Consider the following 22,065-nt stretch of genomic DNA (forward strand, 5'->3'; position numbering starts at 1 on the left):
GCTGTGCCCGACCAGGGCTGTAGGCCGCGTTGGGAGCGCGTTAGGGACGCGTAAAGGGACGCAGGGCGCAGAACTCTGCCCGTTTCACCCCAGCATTTAGGGGAGGACACAGAATCTGGGAAAGCCAGTGGGAAGGATTTTCCAGGAGGAGAGTTCAGTGAGATAATCTGAAACACAATAGTTCTGGTGATCTGGCGGGTGCATTCTGTGAACCACTTTTGTCGGGAGCAGCCTGCCATCATGCCCTGATAAACACAACTCTAGTCCCAAGCCAGTGACCTCAGCAAATGCAAAGACATTCATAGTTATAGTCTCCTGCATCTGATTCTTGCCATCTTCATGTGAAACGTTGGCGTTATCATGTCTGCTGCGCACACTTGGTTCATATGTGTACAATTTAAGTGTGTGCACCTGATCACTGTCTTGGGCAGAGCTCTGCCTGTGAACAACCCATGTGAAGCATTGGTGGTTCAGTGGTAGAATTCTCGCCTGCCACGCGGGAGGCCCGGGTTCGATTCCCGGCCAATGCAAGACTGCTTTCTTTCGACTTTGTTTTCGAAAGGAAATATATGACCTCAGTGGGGAATAAAATGGTAAGCAGTGACCCCGACGTGATTTGAACACGCAACCTTCTGATCTGGAGTTAGACGCGCTACCGTTGCGCCACGAGGTCCTTACACTTACAGCTTTCGGAGCCAGATCAACAAATGCTGTGGGCCTTTTGACTTATTTTCCCCTCCTCATATGCCTACAGTTGTATTACAGAGCTTGACCTTTTGTTTTCTATCCTAATTATGAAATTGACTGCAGGTGCCGAGAGAACGCAGAGAATTGAAATATTCAGGGAAAGGGTGTCCAGCAAGAGAGAGCAAAGGTATGTATCTGTTTTCCATTCAAGTGTTTCATTCAGGCAAAATAATACGTCCCTGGGTGGGCTTGAACCACCAACCTTTCGGTTAACAGCCGAACGCGCTGACCGATTGCGCCACAGAGACGAGTGACTACAGCATCTTTCCTTAGACTCAATATATATCTTGATATGTATGTGCCTGCCTGGAGCTTGTCTTATATAAGCCATCATCATGTGAAACTTTGGCGTTGTCATGTCTGCTGCGCACACTTTGTTCATATGTGTACAATTTAAGTGTGTGCACCTGATCACTGTCTTGGACAGAGCTATGCCTGTGAACTCCCCATGTGAAGCATTGGTGGTTCAGTGGTAGAATTCTCGCCTGCCACGCGGGAGGCCCGGGTTCGATTCCCGGCCAATGCAAGGCTGTGTTCCTTTGACTTTGTTTTCGAAAGGAAATATATGAACTCAGTGGGGAATAAAATGGTAAGCAGTGACCCCGACGTGATTTGACCACGCAACCTTCTGATCTGGAGTCAGACGCGCTACCGTTGCGCCACAAGGTCCTTACACTTACAGCCTTCAAGCCAGATCAACAAATGCTGATGGCCTTTTGACTTATTTTCCCCTCCTCATATGCCTACAGTTGTATTACAGGGCTAGGCCTTTTGTTTTCTATCCTAATTATGAAATTGACTGCAGGTGCAGAGAGAACGCAGAGGATTGAAATGTTCAGATAAAGGGTCTTAAGCAGGAGAGAGCAGAGGTACGTATCTGTGTTTCATTAAAGTGTTTCATGCCGGCAAAAAGGATACTTCCCTGGGTGGGCTTGAACCACCAACCTTTCTGTTAACAACCGAACGCGCTAACCATTTGCACCACAGAGGTTAATAACTGTAGCACAGTTCCTGAGACTCAATATATATCTTGATAATTGTGTGCCTGCCTGGAGCTTGTGTTATATAATGCGTCTTTATGCCATACAGCATTTCTCATTTGCTTAGTGTCTTGTTATTGTTGGACGTAATGATGAATAGACTACTGTCTAATGGTCTTAGAGCCAGTATTACTACCGGTCCCAGTGTATGAGACACATACATGACTTTTCTGTTGCCTGCTTAGCATAGCTCCCTGCTCCTCTGTAGGTGTGCTACCAGCCAGTAAGGCGTGTGCCTTGCCCATCAGATGTGTTATGTTAGACTTGACTTCTCTGTGAGCAAAGTCTCCCTCCCATAGCAGGTGCTTTCTCTGAACTCTTGACTTGTAAGACTGCTGGGAAAGGCCCTCCCTAGCCCCTCACTCAGATAGATACATTTACCTTCAGAGCTCAGCTTTGGAGAAAGAGATTGGGGAGAGAGCAAATAGGGGAAGGCCCATGGTGCACACTTTATTTTACATAAAAGCTGGGGCTTGTGGGAGGACAGGGACAAGAGGGTTCTCAGGGAAAGAAATCCCAGGAGTATTGATGGCTAGGCCCTGAAACACAACAATCCCGGATTGGCAAGGCACAATATGCCTGTGCAACAGGCCTGACCCTAGGCTTCCGGAGTTCTTGGTCACAAAAGGCTCCAGTGATCTAAGCCCGACCAGGGCTGTGCCCGACCAGGGCTGTAGGCCGCGTTGGGAGCGCGTTAGGGACGCAGGGCGCAGAACTCTGCCCGTTTCACCCCAGCATTTAGGGGAGGACACAGAATCTGGGAAAGCCAGTGGGAAGGATTTTCCAGGAGGAGAGTTCAGTGAGATAATCTGAAACACAATAGTGCTGGTGATCTGGCGGGTGCATTCTGTGAACCACTTTTGTCGGGAGCAGCCTGCCATCATGCCCTGATAAACACAACTCTAGTCCCAAGCCAGTGACCTCAGCAAATGCAAAGACATTCATAGTTATAGTCTCCTGCATCTGATTCTTGCCATCTTCATGTGAAACGTTGGCGTTATCATGTCTGCTGCGCACACTTTGTTCATATGTGTACAATTTAAGTGTGTGCACCTGATCACTGTCTTGGGCAGAGCTCTGCCTGTGAACAACCCATGTGAAGCATTGGTGGTTCAGTGGTAGAATTCTCGCCTGCCACGCGGGAGGCCCGGGTTCGATTCCCGGCCAATGCAAGACTGCTTTCTTTTGACTTTGTTTTCGAAAGGAAATATATGACCTCAGTGGGGAATAAAATGGTAAGCAGTGACCCCGACGTGATTTGAACACGCAACCTTCTGATCTGGAGTCAGACGCGCTACCGTTGCGCCACGAGGTCCTTACACTTACAGCTTTCGGAGCCAGATCAACAAATGCTGTGGGCCTTTTGACTTATTTTCCCCTCCTCATATGCCTACAGTTGTATTACAGAGCTTGACCTTTTGTTTTCTATCCTAATTATGAAATTGACTGCAGGTGCCGAGAGAACGCAGAGAATTGAAATATTCAGGGAAAGGGTGTCCAGCAAGAGAGAGCAAAGGTATGTATCTGTTTTCCATTCAAGTGTTTCATTCAGGCAAAATAATACGTCCCTGGGTGGGCTTGAACCACCAACCTTTCGGTTAACAGCCGAACGCGCTAACCGATTGCGCCACAGAGACGAGTGACTACAGCATCTTTCCTTAGACTCAATATATATCTTGATATGTATGTGCCTGCCTGGAGCTTGTCTTATATAAGCCATCATCATGTGAAACTTTGGCGTTGTCATGTCTGCTGCGCACACTTTGTTCATATGTGTACAATTTAAGTGTGTGCACCTGATCACTGTCTTGGACAGAGCTATGCCTGTGAACTCCCCATGTGAAGCATTGGTGGTTCAGTGGTAGAATTCTCGCCTGCCACGCGGGAGGCCCGGGTTTTATTCCCGGCCAATGCAAGGCTGCGTTCCTTTGACTTTGTTTTCGAAAGGAAATATATGAACTCAGTGGGGAATAAAATGGTAAGCAGTGACCCCGACGTGATTTGACCACGCAACCTTCTGATCTGGAGTCAGACGCGCTACCGTTGCGCCACAAGGTCCTTACACTTACAGCCTTCAAGCCAGATCAACAAATGCTGATGGCCTTTTGACTTATTTTCCCCTCCTCATATGCCTACAGTTGTATTACAGGGCTAGGCCTTTTGTTTTCTATCCTAATTATGAAATTGACTGCAGGTGCAGAGAGAACGCAGAGGATTGAAATGTTCAGATAAAGGGTCTTAAGCAGGAGAGAGCAGAGGTACGTATCTGTGTTTCATTAAAGTGTTTCATGCCGGCAAAAAGGATACTTCCCTGGGTGGGCTTGAACCACCAACCTTTCTGTTAACAACCGAACGCGCTAACCATTTGCACCACAGAGGTTAATAACTGTAGCACAGTTCCTGAGACTCAATATATATCTTGATAATTGTGTGCCTGCCTGGAGCTTGTGTTATATAATGCGTCTTTATGCCATACAGCATTTCTCATTTGCTTAGTGTCTTGTTATTGTTGGACGTAATGATGAATAGACTACTGTCTAATGGTCTTAGAGCCAGTATTACTACCGGTCCCAGTGTATGAGACACATACATGACTTTTCTGTTGCCTGCTTAGCATAGCTCCCTGCTCCTCTGTAGGTGTGCTACCAGCCAGTAAGGCGTGTGCCTTGCCCATCAGATGTGTTATGTTAGACTTGACTTCTCTGTGAGCAAAGTCTCCCTCCCATAGCAGGTGCTTTCTCTGAACTCTTGACTTGTAAGACTGCTGGGAAAGGCCCTCCCTAGCCCCTCACTCAGATAGATACATTTACCTTCAGAGCTCAGCTTTGGAGAAAGAGATTGGGGAGAGAGCAAATAGGGGAAGGCCCATGGTGCACACTTTATTTTACATAAAAGCTGGGGCTTGTGGGAGGACAGGGACAAGAGGGTTCTCAGGGAAAGAAATCCCAGGAGTATTGATGGCTAGGCCCTGAAACACAACAATCCCGGATTGGCAAGGCACAATATGCCTGTGCAACAGGCCTGACCCTAGGCTTCCGGAGTTCTTGGTCACAAAAGGCTCCAGTGATCTAAGCCCGACCAGGGCTGTGCCCGACCAGGGCTGTAGGCCGCGTTGGGAGCGCGTTAGGGACGCGTAAAGGGACGCAGGGCGCAGAACTCTGCCCGTTTCACCCCAGCATTTAGGGGAGGACACAGAATCTGGGAAAGCCAGTGGTAAGGATTTTCCAGGAGGAGAGTTCAGTGAGATAATCTGAAACACAATAGTGCTGGTGATCTGGCGGGTGCATTCTGTGAACCACTTTTGTCGGGAGCAGCCTGCCATCATGCCCTGATAAACACAACTCTAGTCCCAAGCCAGTGACCTCAGCAAATGCAAAGACATTCATAGTTATAGTCTCCTGCATCTGATTCTTGCCATCTTCATGTGAAACGTTGGCGTTATCATGTCTGCTGCGCACACTTGGTTCATATGTGTACAATTTAAGTGTGTGCACCTGATCACTGTCTTGGGCAGAGCTCTGCCTGTGAACAACCCATGTGAAGCATTGGTGGTTCAGTGGTAGAATTCTCGCCTGCCACGCGGGAGGCCCGGGTTTGATTCCCGGCCAATGCAAGACTGCTTTCTTTCGACTTTGTTTTCGAAAGGAAATATATGACCTCAGTGGGGAATAAAATGGTAAGCAGTGACCCCGACGTGATTTGAACACGCAACCTTCTGATCTGGAGTTAGACGCGCTACCGTTGCGCCACGAGGTCCTTACACTTACAGCTTTCGGAGCCAGATCAACAAATGCTGTGGGCCTTTTGACTTATTTTCCCCTCCTCATATGCCTACAGTTGTATTACAGAGCTTGACCTTTTGTTTTCTATCCTAATTATGAAATTGACTGCAGGTGCCGAGAGAACGCAGAGAATTGAAATATTCAGGGAAAGGGTGTCCAGCAAGAGAGAGCAAAGGTATGTATCTGTTTTCCATTCAAGTGTTTCATTCAGGCAAAATAATACATCCCTGGGTGGGCTTGAACCACCAACCTTTCGGTTAACAGCCGAACGCGCTAACCGATTGCGCCACAGAGACGAGTGACTACAGCATCTTTCCTTAGACTCAATATATATCTTGATATGTATGTGCCTGCCTGGAGCTTGTCTTATATAAGCCATCATCATGTGAAACTTTGGCGTTGTCATGTCTGCTGCGCACACTTTGTTCATATGTGTACAATTTAAGTGTGTGCACCTGATCACTGTCTTGGACAGAGCTATGCCTGTGAACTCCCCATGTGAAGCATTGGTGGTTCAGTGGTAGAATTCTCGCCTGCCACGCGGGAGGCCCGGGTTCGATTCCCGGCCAATGCAAGGCTGCGTTCCTTTGACTTTGTTTTCGAAAGGAAATATATGAACTCAGTGGGGAATAAAATGGTAAGCAGTGACCCCGACGTGATTTGACCACGCAACCTTCTGATCTGGAGTCAGACGCGCTACCGTTGCGCCACAAGGTCCTTACACTTACAGCCTTCAAGCCAGATCAACAAATGCTGATGGCCTTTTGACTAATTTTCCCTTCCTCATATGCCTACAGTTGTATTACAGGGCTAGGCCTTTTGTTTTCTATCCTAATTATGAAATTGACTGCAGGTGCAGAGAGAACGCAGAGGATTGAAATGTTCAGATAAAGGGTCTTAAGCAGGAGAGAGCAGAGGTACGTATCTGTGTTTCATTAAAGTGTTTCATGCCGGCAAAAAGGATACTTCCCTGGGTGGGCTTGAACCACCAACCTTTCTGTTAACAACCGAACGCGCTAACCATTTGCACCACAGAGGTTAATAACTGTAGCATAGTTCCTGAGACTCAATATATATCTTGATAATTGTGTGCCTGCCTGGAGCTTGTGTTATATAATGCGTCTTTATGCCATACAGCATTTCTCATTTGCTTAGTGTCTTGTTATTGTTGGACGTAATGATGAATAGACTACTGTCTAATGGTCTTAGAGCCAGTATTACTACCGGTCCCAGTGTATGAGACACATACATGACTTTTCTGTTGCCTGCTTAGCATAGCTCCCTGCTCCTCTGTAGGTGTGCTACCAGCCAGTAAGGCGTGTGCCTTGCCCATCAGATGTGTTATGTTAGACTTGACTTCTCTGTGAGCAAAGTCTCCCTCCCATAGCAGGTGCTTTCTCTGAACTCTTGACTTGTAAGACTGCTGGGAACGGCCCTCCCTAGCCCCTCACTCAGATAGATACATTTACCTTCAGAGCTCAGCTTTGGAGAAAGAGATTGGGGAGAGAGCAAATAGGGGAAGGCCCATGGTGCACACTTTATTTTACATAAAAGCTGGGGCTTGTGGGAGGACAGGGACAAGAGGGTTCTCAGGGAAAGAAATCCCAGGAGTATTGATGGCTAGGCCCTGAAACACAACAATCCCGGATTGGCAAGGCACAATATGCCTGTGCAACAGGCCTGACCCTAGGCTTCCGGAGTTCTTGGTCACAAAAGGCTCCAGTGATCTAAGCCCGACCAGGGCTGTAGGCCGCGTTGGGAGCGCGTTAGGGACGCATAAAGGGACGCAGGGCGCAGAACTCTGCCCGTTTCACCCCAGCATTTAGGGGAGGACACAGAATCTGGGAAAGCCAGTGGGAAGGATTTTCCAGGAGGAGAGTTCAGTGAGATAGTCTGAAACACAATAGTGCTGGTGATCTGGCGGGTGCATTCTGTGAACCACTTTTGTCGGGAGCAGCCTGCCATCATGCCCTGATAAACACAACTCTAGTCCCAAGCCAGTGACCTCAGCAAATGCAAAGACATTCATAGTTATAGTCTCCTGCATCTGATTCTTGCCATCTTCATGTGAAACGTTGGCGTTATCATGTCTGCTGCGCACACTTTGTTCATATGTGTACAATTTAAGTGTGTGCACCTGATCACTGTCTTGGGCAGAGCTCTGCCTGTGAACAACCCATGTGAAGCATTGGTGGTTCAGTGGTAGAATTCTCGCCTGCCACGCGGGAGGCCCGGGTTCGATTCCCGGCCAATGCAAGACTGCTTTCTTTTGACTTTGTTTTCGAAAGGAAATATATGACCTCAGTGGGGAATAAAATGGTAAGCAGTGACCCCGACGTGATTTGAACACGCAACCTTCTGATCTGGAGTCAGACGCGCTACCGTTGCGCCACGAGGTCCTTACACTTACAGCTTTCGGAGCCAGATCAACAAATGCTGTGGGCCTTTTGACTTATTTTCCCCTCCTCATATGCCTACAGTTGTATTACAGAGCTTGACCTTTTGTTTTCTATCCTAATTATGAAATTGACTGCAGGTGCCGAGAGAACGCAGAGAATTGAAATATTCAGGGAAAGGGTGTCCAGCAAGAGAGAGCAAAGGTATGTATCTGTTTTCCATTCAAGTGTTTCATTCAGGCAAAATAATACGTCCCTGGGTGGGCTTGAACCACCAACCTTTCGGTTAACAGCCGAACGCGCTAACCGATTGCGCCACAGAGACGAGTGACTACAGCATCTTTCCTTAGACTCAATATATATCTTGATATGTATGTGCCTGCCTGGAGCTTGTCTTATATAAGCCATCATCATGTGAAACTTTGGCGTTGTCATGTCTGCTGCGCACACTTTGTTCATATGTGTACAATTTAAGTGTGTGCACCTGATCACTGTCTTGGACAGAGCTATGCCTGTGAACTCCCCATGTGAAGCATTGGTGGTTCAGTGGTAGAATTCTCGCCTGCCACGCGGGAGGCCCGGGTTCGATTCCCGGCCAATGCAAGGCTGCGTTCCTTTGACTTTGTTTTCGAAAGGAAATATATGAACTCAGTGGGGAATAAAATGGTAAGCAGTGACCCCGACGTGATTTGACCACGCAACCTTCTGATCTGGAGTCAGACGCGCTACCGTTGCGCCACAAGGTCCTTACACTTACAGCCTTCAAGCCAGATCAACAAATGCTGATGGCCTTTTGACTTATTTTCCCCTCCTCATATGCCTACAGTTGTATTACAGGGCTAGGCCTTTTGTTTTCTATCCTAATTATGAAATTGACTGCAGGTGCAGAGAGAACGCAGAGGATTGAAATGTTCAGATAAAGGGTCTTAAGCAGGAGAGAGCAGAGGTACGTATCTGTGTTTCATTAAAGTGTTTCATGCCGGCAAAAAGGATACTTCCCTGGGTGGGCTTGAACCACCAACCTTTCTGTTAACAACCGAACGCGCTAACCATTTGCACCACAGAGGTTAATAACTGTAGTACAGTTCCTGAGACTCAATATATATCTTGATAATTGTGTGCCTGCCTGGAGCTTGTGTTATATAATGCGTCTTTATGCCATACAGCATTTCTCATTTGCTTAGTGTCTTGTTATTGTTGGACGTAATGATGAATAGACTACTGTCTAATGGTCTTAGAGCCAGTATTACTACCGGTCCCAGTGTATGAGACACATACATGACTTTTCTGTTGCCTGCTTAGCATAGCTCCCTGCTCCTCTGTAGGTGTGCTACCAGCCAGTAAGGCGTGTGCCTTGCCCATCAGATGTGTTATGTTAGACTTGACTTCTCTGTGAGCAAAGTCTCCCTCCCATAGCAGGTGCTTTCTCTGAACTCTTGACTTGTAAGACTGCTGGGAAAGGCCCTCCCTAGCCCCTCACTCAGATAGATACATTTACCTTCATAGCTCAGCTTTGGAGAAAGAGATTGGGGAGAGAGCAAATAGGGGAAGGCCCATGGTGCACACTTTATTTTACATAAACGCTGGGGCTTGTGGGAGGACAGGGACAAGAGGGTTCTCAGGGAAAGAAATCCCAGGAGTATTGATGGCTAGGCCCTGAAACACAACAATCCCGGATTGGCAAGGCACAATATGCCTGTGCAACAGGCCTGACCCTAGGCTTCCGGAGTTCTTGGTCACAAAAGGCTCCAGTGATCTAAGCCCGACCAGGGCTGTGCCCGACCAGGGCTGTAGGCCGCGTTGGGAGCGCGTTAGGGACGCGTAAAGGGACGCAGGGCGCAGAACTCTGCCCGTTTCACCCCAGCATTTAGGGGAGGACACAGAATCTGGGAAAGCCAGTGGGAAGGATTTTCCAGGAGGAGAGTTCAGTGAGATAATCTGAAACACAATAGTTCTGGTGATCTGGCGGGTGCATTCTGTGAACCACTTTTGTCGGGAGCAGCCTGCCATCATGCCCTGATAAACACAACTCTAGTCCCAAGCCAGTGACCTCAGCAAATGCAAAGACATTCATAGTTATAGTCTCCTGCATCTGATTCTTGCCATCTTCATGTGAAACGTTGGCGTTATCATGTCTGCTGCGCACACTTGGTTCATATGTGTACAATTTAAGTGTGTGCACCTGATCACTGTCTTGGGCAGAGCTCTGCCTGTGAACAACCCATGTGAAGCATTGGTGGTTCAGTGGTAGAATTCTCGCCTGCCACGCGGGAGGCCCGGGTTCGATTCCCGGCCAATGCAAGACTGCTTTCTTTCGACTTTGTTTTCGAAAGGAAATATATGACCTCAGTGGGGAATAAAATGGTAAGCAGTGACCCCGACGTGATTTGAACACGCAACCTTCTGATCTGGAGTTAGACGCGCTACCGTTGCGCCACGAGGTCCTTACACTTACAGCTTTCGGAGCCAGATCAACAAATGCTGTGGGCCTTTTGACTTATTTTCCCCTCCTCATATGCCTACAGTTGTATTACAGAGCTTGACCTTTTGTTTTCTATCCTAATTATGAAATTGACTGCAGGTGCCGAGAGAACGCAGAGAATTGAAATATTCAGGGAAAGGGTGTCCAGCAAGAGAGAGCAAAGGTATGTATCTGTTTTCCATTCAAGTGTTTCATTCAGGCAAAATAATACGTCCCTGGGTGGGCTTGAACCACCAACCTTTCGGTTAACAGCCGAACGCGCTGACCGATTGCGCCACAGAGACGAGTGACTACAGCATCTTTCCTTAGACTCAATATATATCTTGATATGTATGTGCCTGCCTGGAGCTTGTCTTATATAAGCCATCATCATGTGAAACTTTGGCGTTGTCATGTCTGCTGCGCACACTTTGTTCATATGTGTACAATTTAAGTGTGTGCACCTGATCACTGTCTTGGACAGAGCTATGCCTGTGAACTCCCCATGTGAAGCATTGGTGGTTCAGTGGTAGAATTCTCGCCTGCCACGCGGGAGGCCCGGGTTCGATTCCCGGCCAATGCAAGGCTGTGTTCCTTTGACTTTGTTTTCGAAAGGAAATATATGAACTCAGTGGGGAATAAAATGGTAAGCAGTGACCCCGACGTGATTTGACCACGCAACCTTCTGATCTGGAGTCAGACGCGCTACCGTTGCGCCACAAGGTCCTTACACTTACAGCCTTCAAGCCAGATCAACAAATGCTGATGGCCTTTTGACTTATTTTCCCCTCCTCATATGCCTACAGTTGTATTACAGGGCTAGGCCTTTTGTTTTCTATCCTAATTATGAAATTGACTGCAGGTGCAGAGAGAACGCAGAGGATTGAAATGTTCAGATAAAGGGTCTTAAGCAGGAGAGAGCAGAGGTACGTATCTGTGTTTCATTAAAGTGTTTCATGCCGGCAAAAAGGATACTTCCCTGGGTGGGCTTGAACCACCAACCTTTCTGTTAACAACCGAACGCGCTAACCATTTGCACCACAGAGGTTAATAACTGTAGCACAGTTCCTGAGACTCAATATATATCTTGATAATTGTGTGCCTGCCTGGAGCTTGTGTTATATAATGCGTCTTTATGCCATACAGCATTTCTCATTTGCTTAGTGTCTTGTTATTGTTGGACGTAATGATGAATAGACTACTGTCTAATGGTCTTAGAGCCAGTATTACTACCGGTCCCAGTGTATGAGACACATACATGACTTTTCTGTTGCCTGCTTAGCATAGCTCCCTGCTCCTCTGTAGGTGTGCTACCAGCCAGTAAGGCGTGTGCCTTGCCCATCAGATGTGTTATGTTAGACTTGACTTCTCTGTGAGCAAAGTCTCCCTCCCATAGCAGGTGCTTTCTCTGAACTCTTGACTTGTAAGACTGCTGGGAAAGGCCCTCCCTAGCCCCTCACTCAGATAGATACATTTACCTTCAGAGCTCAGCTTTGGAGAAAGAGATTGGGGAGAGAGCAAATAGGGGAAGGCCCATGGTGCACACTTTATTTTACATAAAAGCTGGGGCTTGTGGGAGGACAGGGACAAGAGGGTTCTCAGGGAAAGAAATCCCAGGAGTATTGATGGCTAGGCCCTGAAACACAACAATCCCGGATTGGCAAGGCACAATATGCCTGTGCAACAGGCCTGACCCTAGGCTTCCGGAGTTCTTGGTCACAAAAGGCTCCAGTGATCTAAGCCCGACCAGGGCTGTGCCCGACCAGGGCTGTAGGCCGCGTTGGGAGCGCGTTAGGGACGCAGGGCGCAGAACTCTGCCCGTTTCACCCCAGCATTTAGGGGAGGACACAGAATCTGGGAAAGCCAGTGGGAAGGATTTTCCAGGAGGAGAGTTCAGTGAGATAATCTGAAACACAATAGTGCTGGTGATCTGGCGGGTGCATTCTGTGAACCACTTTTGTCGGGAGCAGCCTGCCATCATGCCCTGATAAACACAACTCTAGTCCCAAGCCAGTGACCTCAGCAAATGCAAAGACATTCATAGTTATAGTCTCCTGCATCTGATTCTTGCCATCTTCATGTGAAACGTTGGCGTTATCATGTCTGCTGCGCACACTTTGTTCATATGTGTACAATTTAAGTGTGTGCACCTGATCACTGTCTTGGGCAGAGCTCTGCCTGTGAACAACCCATGTGAAGCATTGGTGGTTCAGTGGTAGAATTCTCGCCTGCCACGCGGGAGGCCCGGGTTCGATTCCCGGCCAATGCAAGACTGCTTTCTTTTGACTTTGTTTTCGAAAGGAAATATATGACCTCAGTGGGGAATAAAATGGTAAGCAGTGACCCCGACGTGATTTGAACACGCAACCTTCTGATCTGGAGTCAGACGCGCTACCGTTGCGCCACGAGGTCCTTACACTTACAGCTTTCGGAGCCAGATCAACAAATGCTGTGGGCCTTTTGACTTATTTTCCCCTCCTCATATGCCTACAGTTGTATTACAGAGCTTGACCTTTTGTTTTCTATCCTAATTATGAAATTGACTGCAGGTGCCGAGAGAACGCAGAGAATTGAAATATTCAGGGAAAGGGTGTCCAGCAAGAGAGAGCAAAGGTATGTATCTGTTTTCCATTCAAGTGTTTCATTCAGGCAAAATAATACGTCCCTGGGTGGGCTTGAACCACCAACCTTTCGGTTAACAGCCGAACGCGCTAACCGATTGCGCCACAGAGACGAGTGACTACAGCATCTTTCCTTAGACTCAATATATATCTTGATATGTATGTGCCTGCCTGGAGCTTGTCTTATATAAGCCATCATCATGTGAAACTTTGGCGTTGTCATGTCTGCTGCGCACACTTTGTTCATATGTGTACAATTTAAGTGTGTGCACCTGATCACTGTCTTGGACAGAGCTATGCCTGTGAACTCCCCATGTGAAGCATTGGTGGTTCAGTGGTAGAATTCTCGCCTGCCACGCGGGAGGCCCGGGTTTTATTCCCGGCCAATGCAAGGCTGCGTTCCTTTGACTTTGTTTTCGAAAGGAAATATATGAACTCAGTGGGGAATAAAATGGTAAGCAGTGACCCCGACGTGATTTGACCACGCAACCTTCTGATCTGGAGTCAGACGCGCTACCGTTGCGCCACAAGGTCCTTACACTTACAGCCTTCAAGCCAGATCAACAAATGCTGATGGCCTTTTGACTTATTTTCCCCTCCTCATATGCCTACAGTTGTATTACAGGGCTAGGCCTTTTGTTTTCTATCCTAATTATGAAATTGACTGCAGGTGCAGAGAGAACGCAGAGGATTGAAATGTTCAGATAAAGGGTCTTAAGCAGGAGAGAGCAGAGGTACGTATCTGTGTTTCATTAAAGTGTTTCATGCCGGCAAAAAGGATACTTCCCTGGGTGGGCTTGAACCACCAACCTTTCTGTTAACAACCGAACGCGCTAACCATTTGCACCACAGAGGTTAATAACTGTAGCACAGTTCCTGAGACTCAATATATATCTTGATAATTGTGTGCCTGCCTGGAGCTTGTGTTATATAATGCGTCTTTATGCCATACAGCATTTCTCATTTGCTTAGTGTCTTGTTATTGTTGGACGTAATGATGAATAGACTACTGTCTAATGGTCTTAGAGCCAGTATTACTACCGGTCCCAGTGTATGAGACACATACATGACTTTTCTGTTGCCTGCTTAGCATAGCTCCCTGCTCCTCTGTAGGTGTGCTACCAGCCAGTAAGGCGTGTGCCTTGCCCATCAGATGTGTTATGTTAGACTTGACTTCTCTGTGAGCAAAGTCTCCCTCCCATAGCAGGTGCTTTCTCTGAACTCTTGACTTGTAAGACTGCTGGGAAAGGCCCTCCCTAGCCCCTCACTCAGATAGATACATTTACCTTCAGAGCTCAGCTTTGGAGAAAGAGATTGGGGAGAGAGCAAATAGGGGAAGGCCCATGGTGCACACTTTATTTTACATAAAAGCTGGGGCTTGTGGGAGGACAGGGACAAGAGGGTTCTCAGGGAAAGAAATCCCAGGAGTATTGATGGCTAGGCCCTGAAACACAACAATCCCGGATTGGCAAGGCACAATATGCCTGTGCAACAGGCCTGACCCTAGGCTTCCGGAGTTCTTGGTCACAAAAGGCTCCAGTGATCTAAGCCCGACCAGGGCTGTGCCCGACCAGGGCTGTAGGCCGCGTTGGGAGCGCGTTAGGGACGCGTAAAGGGACGCAGGGCGCAGAACTCTGCCCGTTTCACCCCAGCATTTAGGGGAGGACACAGAATCTGGGAAAGCCAGTGGTAAGGATTTTCCAGGAGGAGAGTTCAGTGAGATAATCTGAAACACAATAGTGCTGGTGATCTGGCGGGTGCATTCTGTGAACCACTTTTGTCGGGAGCAGCCTGCCATCATGCCCTGATAAACACAACTCTAGTCCCAAGCCAGTGACCTCAGCAAATGCAAAGACATTCATAGTTATAGTCTCCTGCATCTGATTCTTGCCATCTTCATGTGAAACGTTGGCGTTATCATGTCTGCTGCGCACACTTGGTTCATATGTGTACAATTTAAGTGTGTGCACCTGATCACTGTCTTGGGCAGAGCTCTGCCTGTGAACAACCCATGTGAAGCATTGGTGGTTCAGTGGTAGAATTCTCGCCTGCCACGCGGGAGGCCCGGGTTTGATTCCCGGCCAATGCAAGACTGCTTTCTTTCGACTTTGTTTTCGAAAGGAAATATATGACCTCAGTGGGGAATAAAATGGTAAGCAGTGACCCCGACGTGATTTGAACACGCAACCTTCTGATCTGGAGTTAGACGCGCTACCGTTGCGCCACGAGGTCCTTACACTTACAGCTTTCGGAGCCAGATCAACAAATGCTGTGGGCCTTTTGACTTATTTTCCCCTCCTCATATGCCTACAGTTGTATTACAGAGCTTGACCTTTTGTTTTCTATCCTAATTATGAAATTGACTGCAGGTGCCGAGAGAACGCAGAGAATTGAAATATTCAGGGAAAGGGTGTCCAGCAAGAGAGAGCAAAGGTATGTATCTGTTTTCCATTCAAGTGTTTCATTCAGGCAAAATAATACATCCCTGGGTGGGCTTGAACCACCAACCTTTCGGTTAACAGCCGAACGCGCTAACCGATTGCGCCACAGAGACGAGTGACTACAGCATCTTTCCTTAGACTCAATATATATCTTGATATGTATGTGCCTGCCTGGAGCTTGTCTTATATAAGCCATCATCATGTGAAACTTTGGCGTTGTCATGTCTGCTGCGCACACTTTGTTCATATGTGTACAATTTAAGTGTGTGCACCTGATCACTGTCTTGGACAGAGCTATGCCTGTGAACTCCCCATGTGAAGCATTGGTGGTTCAGTGGTAGAATTCTCGCCTGCCACGCGGGAGGCCCGGGTTCGATTCCCGGCCAATGCAAGGCTGCGTTCCTTTGACTTTGTTTTCGAAAGGAAATATATGAACTCAGTGGGGAATAAAATGGTAAGCAGTGACCCCGACGTGATTTGACCACGCAACCTTCTGATCTGGAGTCAGACGCGCTACCGTTGCGCCACAAGGTCCTTACACTTACAGCCTTCAAGCCAGATCAACAAATGCTGATGGCCTTTTGACTTATTTTCCCCTCCTCATATGCCTACAGTTGTATTACAGGGCTAGGCCTTTTGTTTTCTATCCTAATTATGAAATTGACTGCAGGTGCAGAGAGAACGCAGAGGATTGAAATGTTCAGATAAAGGGTCTTAAGCAGGAGAGAGCAGAGGTACGTATCTGTGTTTCATTAAAGTGTTTCATGCCGGCAAAAAGGATACTTCCCTGGGTGGGCTTGAACCACCAACCTTTCTGTTAACAACCGAACGCACTAACCATTTGCACCACAGAGGTTAATAACTGTAGCACAGTTCCTGAGACTCAATATATATCTTGATAATTGTGTGCCTGCCTGGAGCTTGTGTTATATAATGCGTCTTTATGCCATACAGCATTTCTCATTTGCTTAGTGTCTTGTTATTGTTGGACGTAATGATGAATAGACTACTGTCTAATGGTCTTAGAGCCAGTATTACTACCGGTCCCAGTGTATGAGACACATACATGACTTTTCTGTTGCCTGCTTAGCATAGCTCCCTGCTCCTCTGTAGGTGTGCTACCAGCAAGTAAGGCGTGTGCCTTGCCCAACAGATGTGTTATGTTAGACTTGACTTCTCTGTGAGCAAAGTCTCCCTCCCATAGCAGGTGCTTTCTCTGAACTCTTGACTTGTAAGACTGCTGGGAAAGGCCCTCCCTAGCCCCTCACTCAGATAGATACATTTACCTTCAGAGCTCAGCTTTGGAGAAAGAGATTGGGGAGAGAGCAAATAGGGGAAGGCCCATGGTGCACACTTTATTTTACATAAAAGCTGGGGCTTGTGTGAGGACAGGGACAAGAGGGTTCTCAGGGAAAGAAATCCCAGGAGTATTGATGGCTAGGCCCTGAAACACACCAATCCCGGATTGGCAAGGCACAATATGCCTGTGCAACAGGCCTGACCCTAGGCTTCCGGAGTTCTTGGTCACAAAAGGCTCCAGTGATCTAAGCCCGACCAGGGCTGTGCCCGACCAGGGCTGTAGGCCGCGTTGGGAGCGCGTTAGGGACGCGTAAAGGGACGCAGGGCGCAGAACTCTGCCCGTTTCACCCCAGCATTTAGGGGAGGACACAGAATCTGGGAAAGCCAGTGGGAAGGATTTTCCAGGAGGAGAGTTCAGTGAGATAATCTGAAACACAATAGTGCTGGTGATCTGGCGGGTGCATTCTGTGAACCACTTTTGTCGGGAGCAGCCTGCCATCATGCCCTGATAAACACAACTCTAGTCCCAAGCCAGTGACCTCAGCAAATGCAAAGACATTCATAGTTATAGTCTCCTGCATCTGATTCTTGCCATCTTCATGTGAAACGTTGGCGTTATCATGTCTGCTGCGCACACTTTGTTCATATGTGTACAATTTAAGTGTGTGCACCTGATCACTGTCTTGGGCAGAGCTCTGCCTGTGAACAACCCATGTGAAGCATTGGTGGTTCAGTGGTAGAATTCTCGCCTGCCACGCGGGAGGCCCGGGTTCGATTCCCGGCCAATGCAAGACTGCTTTCTTTTGACTTTGTTTTCGAAAGGAAATATATGACCTCAGTGGGGAATAAAATGGTAAGCAGTGACCCCGACGTGATTTGAACACGCAACCTTCTGATCTGGAGTCAGACGCGCTACCGTTGCGCCACGAGGTCCTTACACTTACAGCTTTCGGAGCCAGATCAACAAATGCTGTGGGCCTTTTGACTTATTTTCCCCTCCTCATATGCCTACAGTTGTATTACAGAGCTTGACCTTTTGTTTTCTATCCTAATTATGAAATTGACTGCAGGTGCCGAGAGAACGCAGAGAATTGAAATATTCAGGGAAAGGGTGTCCAGCAAGAGAGAGCAAAGGTATGTATCTGTTTTCCATTCAAGTGTTTCATTCAGGCAAAATAATACGTCCCTGGGTGGGCTTGAACCACCAACCTTTCGGTTAACAGCCGAACGCGCTAACCGATTGCGCCACAGAGACGAGTGACTACAGCATCTTTCCTTAGACTCAATATATATCTTGATATGTATGTGCCTGCCTGGAGCTTGTCTTATATAAGCCATCATCATGTGAAACTTTGGCGTTGTCATGTCTGCTGCGCACACTTTGTTCATATGTGTACAATTTAAGTGTGTGCACCTGATCACTGTCTTGGACAGAGCTATGCCTGTGAACTCCCCATGTGAAGCATTGGTGGTTCAGTGGTAGAATTCTCGCCTGCCACGCGGGAGGCCCGGGTTCGATTCCCGGCCAATGCAAGGCTGCGTTCCTTTGACTTTGTTTTCGAAAGGAAATATATGAACTCAGTGGGGAATAAAATGGTAAGCAGTGACCCCGACGTGATTTGACCACGCAACCTTCTGATCTGGAGTCAGACGCGCTACCGTTGCGCCACAAGGTCCTTACACTTACAGCCTTCAAGCCAGATCAACAAATGCTGATGGCCTTTTGACTTATTTTCCCCTCCTCATATGCCTACAGTTGTATTACAGGGCTAGGCCTTTTGTTTTCTATCCTAATTATGAAATTGACTGCAGGTGCAGAGAGAACGCAGAGGATTGAAATGTTCAGATAAAGGGTCTTAAGCAGGAGAGAGCAGAGGTACGTATCTGTGTTTCATTAAAGTGTTTCATGCCGGCAAAAAGGATACTTCCCTGGGTGGGCTTGAACCACCAACCTTTCTGTTAACAACCGAACGCGCTAACCATTTGCACCACAGAGGTTAATAACTGTAGCACAGTTCCTGAGACTCAATATATATCTTGATAATTGTGTGCCTGCCTGGAGCTTGTGTTATATAATGCGTCTTTATGCCATACAGCATTTCTCATTTGCTTAGTGTCTTGTTATTGTTGGACGTAATGATGAATAGACTACTGTCTAATGGTCTTAGAGCCAGTATTACTACCGGTCCCAGTGTATGAGACACATACATGACTTTTCTGTTGCCTGCTTAGCATAGCTCCCTGCTCCTCTGTAGGTGTGCTACCAGCCAGTAAGGCGTGTGCCTTGCCCATCAGATGTGTTATGTTAGACTTGACTTCTCTGTGAGCAAAGTCTCCCTCCCATAGCAGGTGCTTTCTCTGAACTCTTGACTTGTAAGACTGCTGGGAAAGGCCCTCCCTAGCCCCTCACTCAGATAGATACATTTACCTTCAGAGCTCAGCTTTGGAGAAAGAGATTGGGGAGAGAGCAAATAGGGGAAGGCCCATGGTGCACACTTTATTTTACATAAAAGCTGGGGCTTGTGGGAGGACAGGGACAAGAGGGTTCTCAGGGAAAGAAATCCCAGGAGTATTGATGGCTAGGCCCTGAAACACAACAATCCCGGATTGGCAAGGCACAATATGCCTGTGCAACAGGCCTGACCCTAGGCTTCCGGAGTTCTTGGTCACAAAAGGCTCCAGTGATCTAAGCCCGACCAGGGCTGTGCCCGACCAGGGCTGTAGGCCGCGTTGGGAGCGCGTTAGGGACGCATAAAGGGACGCAGGGCGCAGAACTCTGCCCGTTTCACCCCAGCATTTAGGGGAGGACACAGAATCTGGGAAAGCCAGTGGGAAGGATTTTCCAGGAGGAGAGTTCAGTGAGATAATCTGAAACACAATAGTGCTGGTGATCTGGCGGGTGCATTCTGTGAACCACTTTTGTCGGGAGCAGCCTGCCATCATGCCCTGATAAACACAACTCTAGTCCCAAGCCAGTGACCTCAGCAAATGCAAAGACATTCATAGTTATAGTCTCCTGCATCTGATTCTTGCCATCTTCATGTGAAACGTTGGCGTTATCATGTCTGCTGCGCACACTTTGTTCATATGTGTACAATTTAAGTGTGTGCACCTGATCACTGTCTTGGGCAGAGCTCTGCCTGTGAACAACCCATGTGAAGCATTGGTGGTTCAGTGGTAGAATTCTCGCCTGCCACGCGGGAGGCCCGGGTTCGATTCCCGGCCAATGCAAGACTGCTTTCTTTTGACTTTGTTTTCGAAAGGAAATATATGACCTCAGTGGGGAATAAAATGGTAAGCAGTGACCCCGACGTGATTTGAACACGCAACCTTCTGATCTGGAGTCAGACGCGCTACCGTTGCGCCACGAGGTCCTTACACTTACAGCTTTCGGAGCCAGATCAACAAATGCTGTGGGCCTTTTGACTTATTTTCCCCTCCTCATATGCCTACAGTTGTATTACAGAGCTTGACCTTTTGTTTTCTATCCTAATTATGAAATTGACTGCAGGTGCCGAGAGAACGCAGAGAATTGAAATATTCAGGGAAAGGGTGTCCAGCAAGAGAGAGCAAAGGTATGTATCTGTTTTCCATTCAAGTGTTTCATTCAGGCAAAATAATACGTCCCTGGGTGGGCTTGAACCACCAACCTTTCGGTTAACAGCCGAACGCGCTAACCGATTGCGCCACAGAGACGAGTGACTACAGCATCTTTCCTTAGACTCAATATATATCTTGATATGTATGTGCCTGCCTGGAGCTTGTCTTATATAAGCCATCATCATGTGAAACTTTGGCGTTGTCATGTCTGCTGCGCACACTTTGTTCATATGTGTACAATTTAAGTGTGTGCACCTGATCACTGTCTTGGACAGAGCTATGCCTGTGAACTCCCCATGTGAAGCATTGGTGGTTCAGTGGTAGAATTCTCGCCTGCCACGCGGGAGGCCCGGGTTCGATTCCCGGCCAATGCAAGGCTGCGTTCCTTTGACTTTGTTTTCGAAAGGAAATATATGAACTCAGTGGGGAATAAAATGGTAAGCAGTGACCCGACGTGATTTGACCACGCAACCTTCTGATCTGGAGTCAGACGCGCTACCGTTGCGCCACAAGGTCCTTACACTTACAGCCTTCAAGCCAGATCAACAAATGCTGATGGCCTTTTGACTTATTTTCCCCTCCTCATATGCCTACAGTTGTATTACAGGGCTAGGCCTTTTGTTTTCTATCCTAATTATGAAATTGACTGCAGGTGCAGAGAGAACGCAGAGGATTGAAATGTTCAGATAAAGGGTCTTAAGCAGGAGAGAGCAGAGGTACGTATCTGTGTTTCATTAAAGTGTTTCATGCCGGCAAAAAGGATACTTCCCTGGGTGGGCTTGAACCACCAACCTTTCTGTTAACAACCGAACGCGCTAACCATTTGCACCACAGAGGTTAATAACTGTAGCACAGTTCCTGAGACTCAATATATATCTTGATAATTGTGTGCCTGCCTGGAGCTTGTGTTATATAATGCGTCTTTATGCCATACAGCATTTCTCATTTGCTTAGTGTCTTGTTATTGTTGGACGTAATGATGAATAGACTACTGTCTAATGGTCTTAGAGCCAGTATTACTACCGGTCCCAGTGTATGAGACACATACATGACTTTTCTGTTGCCTGCTTAGCATAGCTCCCTGCTCCTCTGTAGGTGTGCTACCAGCCAGTAAGGCGTGTGCCTTGCCCATCAGATGTGTTATGTTAGACTTGACTTCTCTGTGAGCAAAGTCTCCCTCCCATAGCAGGTGCTTTCTCTGAACTCTTGACTTGTAAGACTGCTGGGAAAGGCCCTCCCTAGCCCCTCACTCAGATAGATACATTTACCTTCAGAGCTCAGCTTTGGAGAAAGAGATTGGGGAGAGAGCAAATAGGGGAAGGCCCATGGTGCACACTTTATTTTACATAAAAGCTGGGGCTTGTGGGAGGACAGGGACAAGAGGGTTCTCAGGGAAAGAAATCCCAGGAGTATTGATGGCTAGGCCCTGAAACACAACAATCCCGGATTGGCAAGGCACAATATGCCTGTGCAACAGGCCTGACCCTAGGCTTCCGGAGTTCTTGGTCACAAAAGGCTCCAGTGATCTAAGCCCGACCAGGGCTGTGCCCGACCAGGGCTGTAGGCCGCGTTGGGAGCGCGTTAGGGACGCGTAAAGGGACGCAGGGCGCAGAACTCTGCCCGTTTCACCCCAGCATTTAGGGGAGGACACAGAATCTGGGAAAGCCAGTGGGAAGGA

At 47.8% G+C, this 22,065-nt stretch overlaps 42 non-coding genes across 42 annotated transcripts; 16 read left to right on the forward strand and 26 right to left on the reverse strand.

The window, feature by feature from the left end:
* The first annotated feature begins 459 nt into the window (after positions 1 to 459).
* On the forward strand, positions 460 to 530 carry TRNAG-GCC (transfer RNA glycine (anticodon GCC)). The gene has a single exon. It is a non-coding gene; the product is annotated as a tRNA-Gly (tRNA).
* A 71-nt stretch (positions 531 to 601) lies between these two features.
* TRNAW-CCA (transfer RNA tryptophan (anticodon CCA)) lies at positions 602 to 673 on the reverse strand. The gene has a single exon. It is a non-coding gene; the product is annotated as a tRNA-Trp (tRNA).
* A 248-nt stretch (positions 674 to 921) lies between these two features.
* TRNAN-GUU (transfer RNA asparagine (anticodon GUU)) lies at positions 922 to 995 on the reverse strand. The gene has a single exon. It is a non-coding gene; the product is annotated as a tRNA-Asn (tRNA).
* Positions 996 to 1,202: 207 nt separating this feature from the next.
* Positions 1,203 to 1,273, forward strand: TRNAG-GCC (transfer RNA glycine (anticodon GCC)). The gene has a single exon. It is a non-coding gene; the product is annotated as a tRNA-Gly (tRNA).
* A 71-nt stretch (positions 1,274 to 1,344) lies between these two features.
* Positions 1,345 to 1,416, reverse strand: TRNAW-CCA (transfer RNA tryptophan (anticodon CCA)). Its single transcript has one exon. It is a non-coding gene; the product is annotated as a tRNA-Trp (tRNA).
* A 1,472-nt stretch (positions 1,417 to 2,888) lies between these two features.
* Positions 2,889 to 2,959, forward strand: TRNAG-GCC (transfer RNA glycine (anticodon GCC)). The gene has a single exon. It is a non-coding gene; the product is annotated as a tRNA-Gly (tRNA).
* A 71-nt stretch (positions 2,960 to 3,030) lies between these two features.
* Positions 3,031 to 3,102, reverse strand: TRNAW-CCA (transfer RNA tryptophan (anticodon CCA)). The gene has a single exon. It is a non-coding gene; the product is annotated as a tRNA-Trp (tRNA).
* A 248-nt stretch (positions 3,103 to 3,350) lies between these two features.
* TRNAN-GUU (transfer RNA asparagine (anticodon GUU)) lies at positions 3,351 to 3,424 on the reverse strand. The gene has a single exon. It is a non-coding gene; the product is annotated as a tRNA-Asn (tRNA).
* A 349-nt stretch (positions 3,425 to 3,773) lies between these two features.
* Positions 3,774 to 3,845, reverse strand: TRNAW-CCA (transfer RNA tryptophan (anticodon CCA)). Its single transcript has one exon. It is a non-coding gene; the product is annotated as a tRNA-Trp (tRNA).
* A 1,484-nt stretch (positions 3,846 to 5,329) lies between these two features.
* Positions 5,330 to 5,400, forward strand: TRNAG-GCC (transfer RNA glycine (anticodon GCC)). Its single transcript has one exon. It is a non-coding gene; the product is annotated as a tRNA-Gly (tRNA).
* Positions 5,401 to 5,471: 71 nt separating this feature from the next.
* TRNAW-CCA (transfer RNA tryptophan (anticodon CCA)) lies at positions 5,472 to 5,543 on the reverse strand. Its single transcript has one exon. It is a non-coding gene; the product is annotated as a tRNA-Trp (tRNA).
* Positions 5,544 to 5,791: 248 nt separating this feature from the next.
* TRNAN-GUU (transfer RNA asparagine (anticodon GUU)) lies at positions 5,792 to 5,865 on the reverse strand. The gene has a single exon. It is a non-coding gene; the product is annotated as a tRNA-Asn (tRNA).
* A 207-nt stretch (positions 5,866 to 6,072) lies between these two features.
* TRNAG-GCC (transfer RNA glycine (anticodon GCC)) lies at positions 6,073 to 6,143 on the forward strand. The gene has a single exon. It is a non-coding gene; the product is annotated as a tRNA-Gly (tRNA).
* A 71-nt stretch (positions 6,144 to 6,214) lies between these two features.
* Positions 6,215 to 6,286, reverse strand: TRNAW-CCA (transfer RNA tryptophan (anticodon CCA)). The gene has a single exon. It is a non-coding gene; the product is annotated as a tRNA-Trp (tRNA).
* Positions 6,287 to 7,754: 1,468 nt separating this feature from the next.
* On the forward strand, positions 7,755 to 7,825 carry TRNAG-GCC (transfer RNA glycine (anticodon GCC)). Its single transcript has one exon. It is a non-coding gene; the product is annotated as a tRNA-Gly (tRNA).
* A 71-nt stretch (positions 7,826 to 7,896) lies between these two features.
* Positions 7,897 to 7,968, reverse strand: TRNAW-CCA (transfer RNA tryptophan (anticodon CCA)). Its single transcript has one exon. It is a non-coding gene; the product is annotated as a tRNA-Trp (tRNA).
* A 248-nt stretch (positions 7,969 to 8,216) lies between these two features.
* Positions 8,217 to 8,290, reverse strand: TRNAN-GUU (transfer RNA asparagine (anticodon GUU)). The gene has a single exon. It is a non-coding gene; the product is annotated as a tRNA-Asn (tRNA).
* Positions 8,291 to 8,497: 207 nt separating this feature from the next.
* TRNAG-GCC (transfer RNA glycine (anticodon GCC)) lies at positions 8,498 to 8,568 on the forward strand. Its single transcript has one exon. It is a non-coding gene; the product is annotated as a tRNA-Gly (tRNA).
* Positions 8,569 to 8,639: 71 nt separating this feature from the next.
* TRNAW-CCA (transfer RNA tryptophan (anticodon CCA)) lies at positions 8,640 to 8,711 on the reverse strand. Its single transcript has one exon. It is a non-coding gene; the product is annotated as a tRNA-Trp (tRNA).
* A 1,484-nt stretch (positions 8,712 to 10,195) lies between these two features.
* TRNAG-GCC (transfer RNA glycine (anticodon GCC)) lies at positions 10,196 to 10,266 on the forward strand. Its single transcript has one exon. It is a non-coding gene; the product is annotated as a tRNA-Gly (tRNA).
* Positions 10,267 to 10,337: 71 nt separating this feature from the next.
* TRNAW-CCA (transfer RNA tryptophan (anticodon CCA)) lies at positions 10,338 to 10,409 on the reverse strand. Its single transcript has one exon. It is a non-coding gene; the product is annotated as a tRNA-Trp (tRNA).
* A 248-nt stretch (positions 10,410 to 10,657) lies between these two features.
* Positions 10,658 to 10,731, reverse strand: TRNAN-GUU (transfer RNA asparagine (anticodon GUU)). The gene has a single exon. It is a non-coding gene; the product is annotated as a tRNA-Asn (tRNA).
* A 207-nt stretch (positions 10,732 to 10,938) lies between these two features.
* On the forward strand, positions 10,939 to 11,009 carry TRNAG-GCC (transfer RNA glycine (anticodon GCC)). The gene has a single exon. It is a non-coding gene; the product is annotated as a tRNA-Gly (tRNA).
* A 71-nt stretch (positions 11,010 to 11,080) lies between these two features.
* Positions 11,081 to 11,152, reverse strand: TRNAW-CCA (transfer RNA tryptophan (anticodon CCA)). The gene has a single exon. It is a non-coding gene; the product is annotated as a tRNA-Trp (tRNA).
* Positions 11,153 to 12,624: 1,472 nt separating this feature from the next.
* Positions 12,625 to 12,695, forward strand: TRNAG-GCC (transfer RNA glycine (anticodon GCC)). Its single transcript has one exon. It is a non-coding gene; the product is annotated as a tRNA-Gly (tRNA).
* A 71-nt stretch (positions 12,696 to 12,766) lies between these two features.
* TRNAW-CCA (transfer RNA tryptophan (anticodon CCA)) lies at positions 12,767 to 12,838 on the reverse strand. Its single transcript has one exon. It is a non-coding gene; the product is annotated as a tRNA-Trp (tRNA).
* Positions 12,839 to 13,086: 248 nt separating this feature from the next.
* Positions 13,087 to 13,160, reverse strand: TRNAN-GUU (transfer RNA asparagine (anticodon GUU)). The gene has a single exon. It is a non-coding gene; the product is annotated as a tRNA-Asn (tRNA).
* Positions 13,161 to 13,509: 349 nt separating this feature from the next.
* On the reverse strand, positions 13,510 to 13,581 carry TRNAW-CCA (transfer RNA tryptophan (anticodon CCA)). Its single transcript has one exon. It is a non-coding gene; the product is annotated as a tRNA-Trp (tRNA).
* A 1,484-nt stretch (positions 13,582 to 15,065) lies between these two features.
* On the forward strand, positions 15,066 to 15,136 carry TRNAG-GCC (transfer RNA glycine (anticodon GCC)). Its single transcript has one exon. It is a non-coding gene; the product is annotated as a tRNA-Gly (tRNA).
* A 71-nt stretch (positions 15,137 to 15,207) lies between these two features.
* Positions 15,208 to 15,279, reverse strand: TRNAW-CCA (transfer RNA tryptophan (anticodon CCA)). The gene has a single exon. It is a non-coding gene; the product is annotated as a tRNA-Trp (tRNA).
* A 248-nt stretch (positions 15,280 to 15,527) lies between these two features.
* TRNAN-GUU (transfer RNA asparagine (anticodon GUU)) lies at positions 15,528 to 15,601 on the reverse strand. The gene has a single exon. It is a non-coding gene; the product is annotated as a tRNA-Asn (tRNA).
* Positions 15,602 to 15,808: 207 nt separating this feature from the next.
* Positions 15,809 to 15,879, forward strand: TRNAG-GCC (transfer RNA glycine (anticodon GCC)). The gene has a single exon. It is a non-coding gene; the product is annotated as a tRNA-Gly (tRNA).
* A 71-nt stretch (positions 15,880 to 15,950) lies between these two features.
* TRNAW-CCA (transfer RNA tryptophan (anticodon CCA)) lies at positions 15,951 to 16,022 on the reverse strand. The gene has a single exon. It is a non-coding gene; the product is annotated as a tRNA-Trp (tRNA).
* A 1,484-nt stretch (positions 16,023 to 17,506) lies between these two features.
* On the forward strand, positions 17,507 to 17,577 carry TRNAG-GCC (transfer RNA glycine (anticodon GCC)). The gene has a single exon. It is a non-coding gene; the product is annotated as a tRNA-Gly (tRNA).
* Positions 17,578 to 17,648: 71 nt separating this feature from the next.
* On the reverse strand, positions 17,649 to 17,720 carry TRNAW-CCA (transfer RNA tryptophan (anticodon CCA)). The gene has a single exon. It is a non-coding gene; the product is annotated as a tRNA-Trp (tRNA).
* A 248-nt stretch (positions 17,721 to 17,968) lies between these two features.
* Positions 17,969 to 18,042, reverse strand: TRNAN-GUU (transfer RNA asparagine (anticodon GUU)). The gene has a single exon. It is a non-coding gene; the product is annotated as a tRNA-Asn (tRNA).
* Positions 18,043 to 18,249: 207 nt separating this feature from the next.
* Positions 18,250 to 18,320, forward strand: TRNAG-GCC (transfer RNA glycine (anticodon GCC)). The gene has a single exon. It is a non-coding gene; the product is annotated as a tRNA-Gly (tRNA).
* A 71-nt stretch (positions 18,321 to 18,391) lies between these two features.
* TRNAW-CCA (transfer RNA tryptophan (anticodon CCA)) lies at positions 18,392 to 18,463 on the reverse strand. Its single transcript has one exon. It is a non-coding gene; the product is annotated as a tRNA-Trp (tRNA).
* A 1,484-nt stretch (positions 18,464 to 19,947) lies between these two features.
* On the forward strand, positions 19,948 to 20,018 carry TRNAG-GCC (transfer RNA glycine (anticodon GCC)). Its single transcript has one exon. It is a non-coding gene; the product is annotated as a tRNA-Gly (tRNA).
* Positions 20,019 to 20,089: 71 nt separating this feature from the next.
* Positions 20,090 to 20,161, reverse strand: TRNAW-CCA (transfer RNA tryptophan (anticodon CCA)). The gene has a single exon. It is a non-coding gene; the product is annotated as a tRNA-Trp (tRNA).
* Positions 20,162 to 20,409: 248 nt separating this feature from the next.
* On the reverse strand, positions 20,410 to 20,483 carry TRNAN-GUU (transfer RNA asparagine (anticodon GUU)). The gene has a single exon. It is a non-coding gene; the product is annotated as a tRNA-Asn (tRNA).
* Positions 20,484 to 20,690: 207 nt separating this feature from the next.
* TRNAG-GCC (transfer RNA glycine (anticodon GCC)) lies at positions 20,691 to 20,761 on the forward strand. The gene has a single exon. It is a non-coding gene; the product is annotated as a tRNA-Gly (tRNA).
* The last annotated feature ends 1,304 nt before the right edge of the window (positions 20,762 to 22,065 follow it).

The sequence above is a fragment of the Lissotriton helveticus genome, chromosome 1_2 (assembly GCF_964261635.1).
Source record: "Lissotriton helveticus chromosome 1_2, aLisHel1.1, whole genome shotgun sequence".
Taxonomy (NCBI): Eukaryota; Metazoa; Chordata; class Amphibia; order Caudata; family Salamandridae; genus Lissotriton; species Lissotriton helveticus.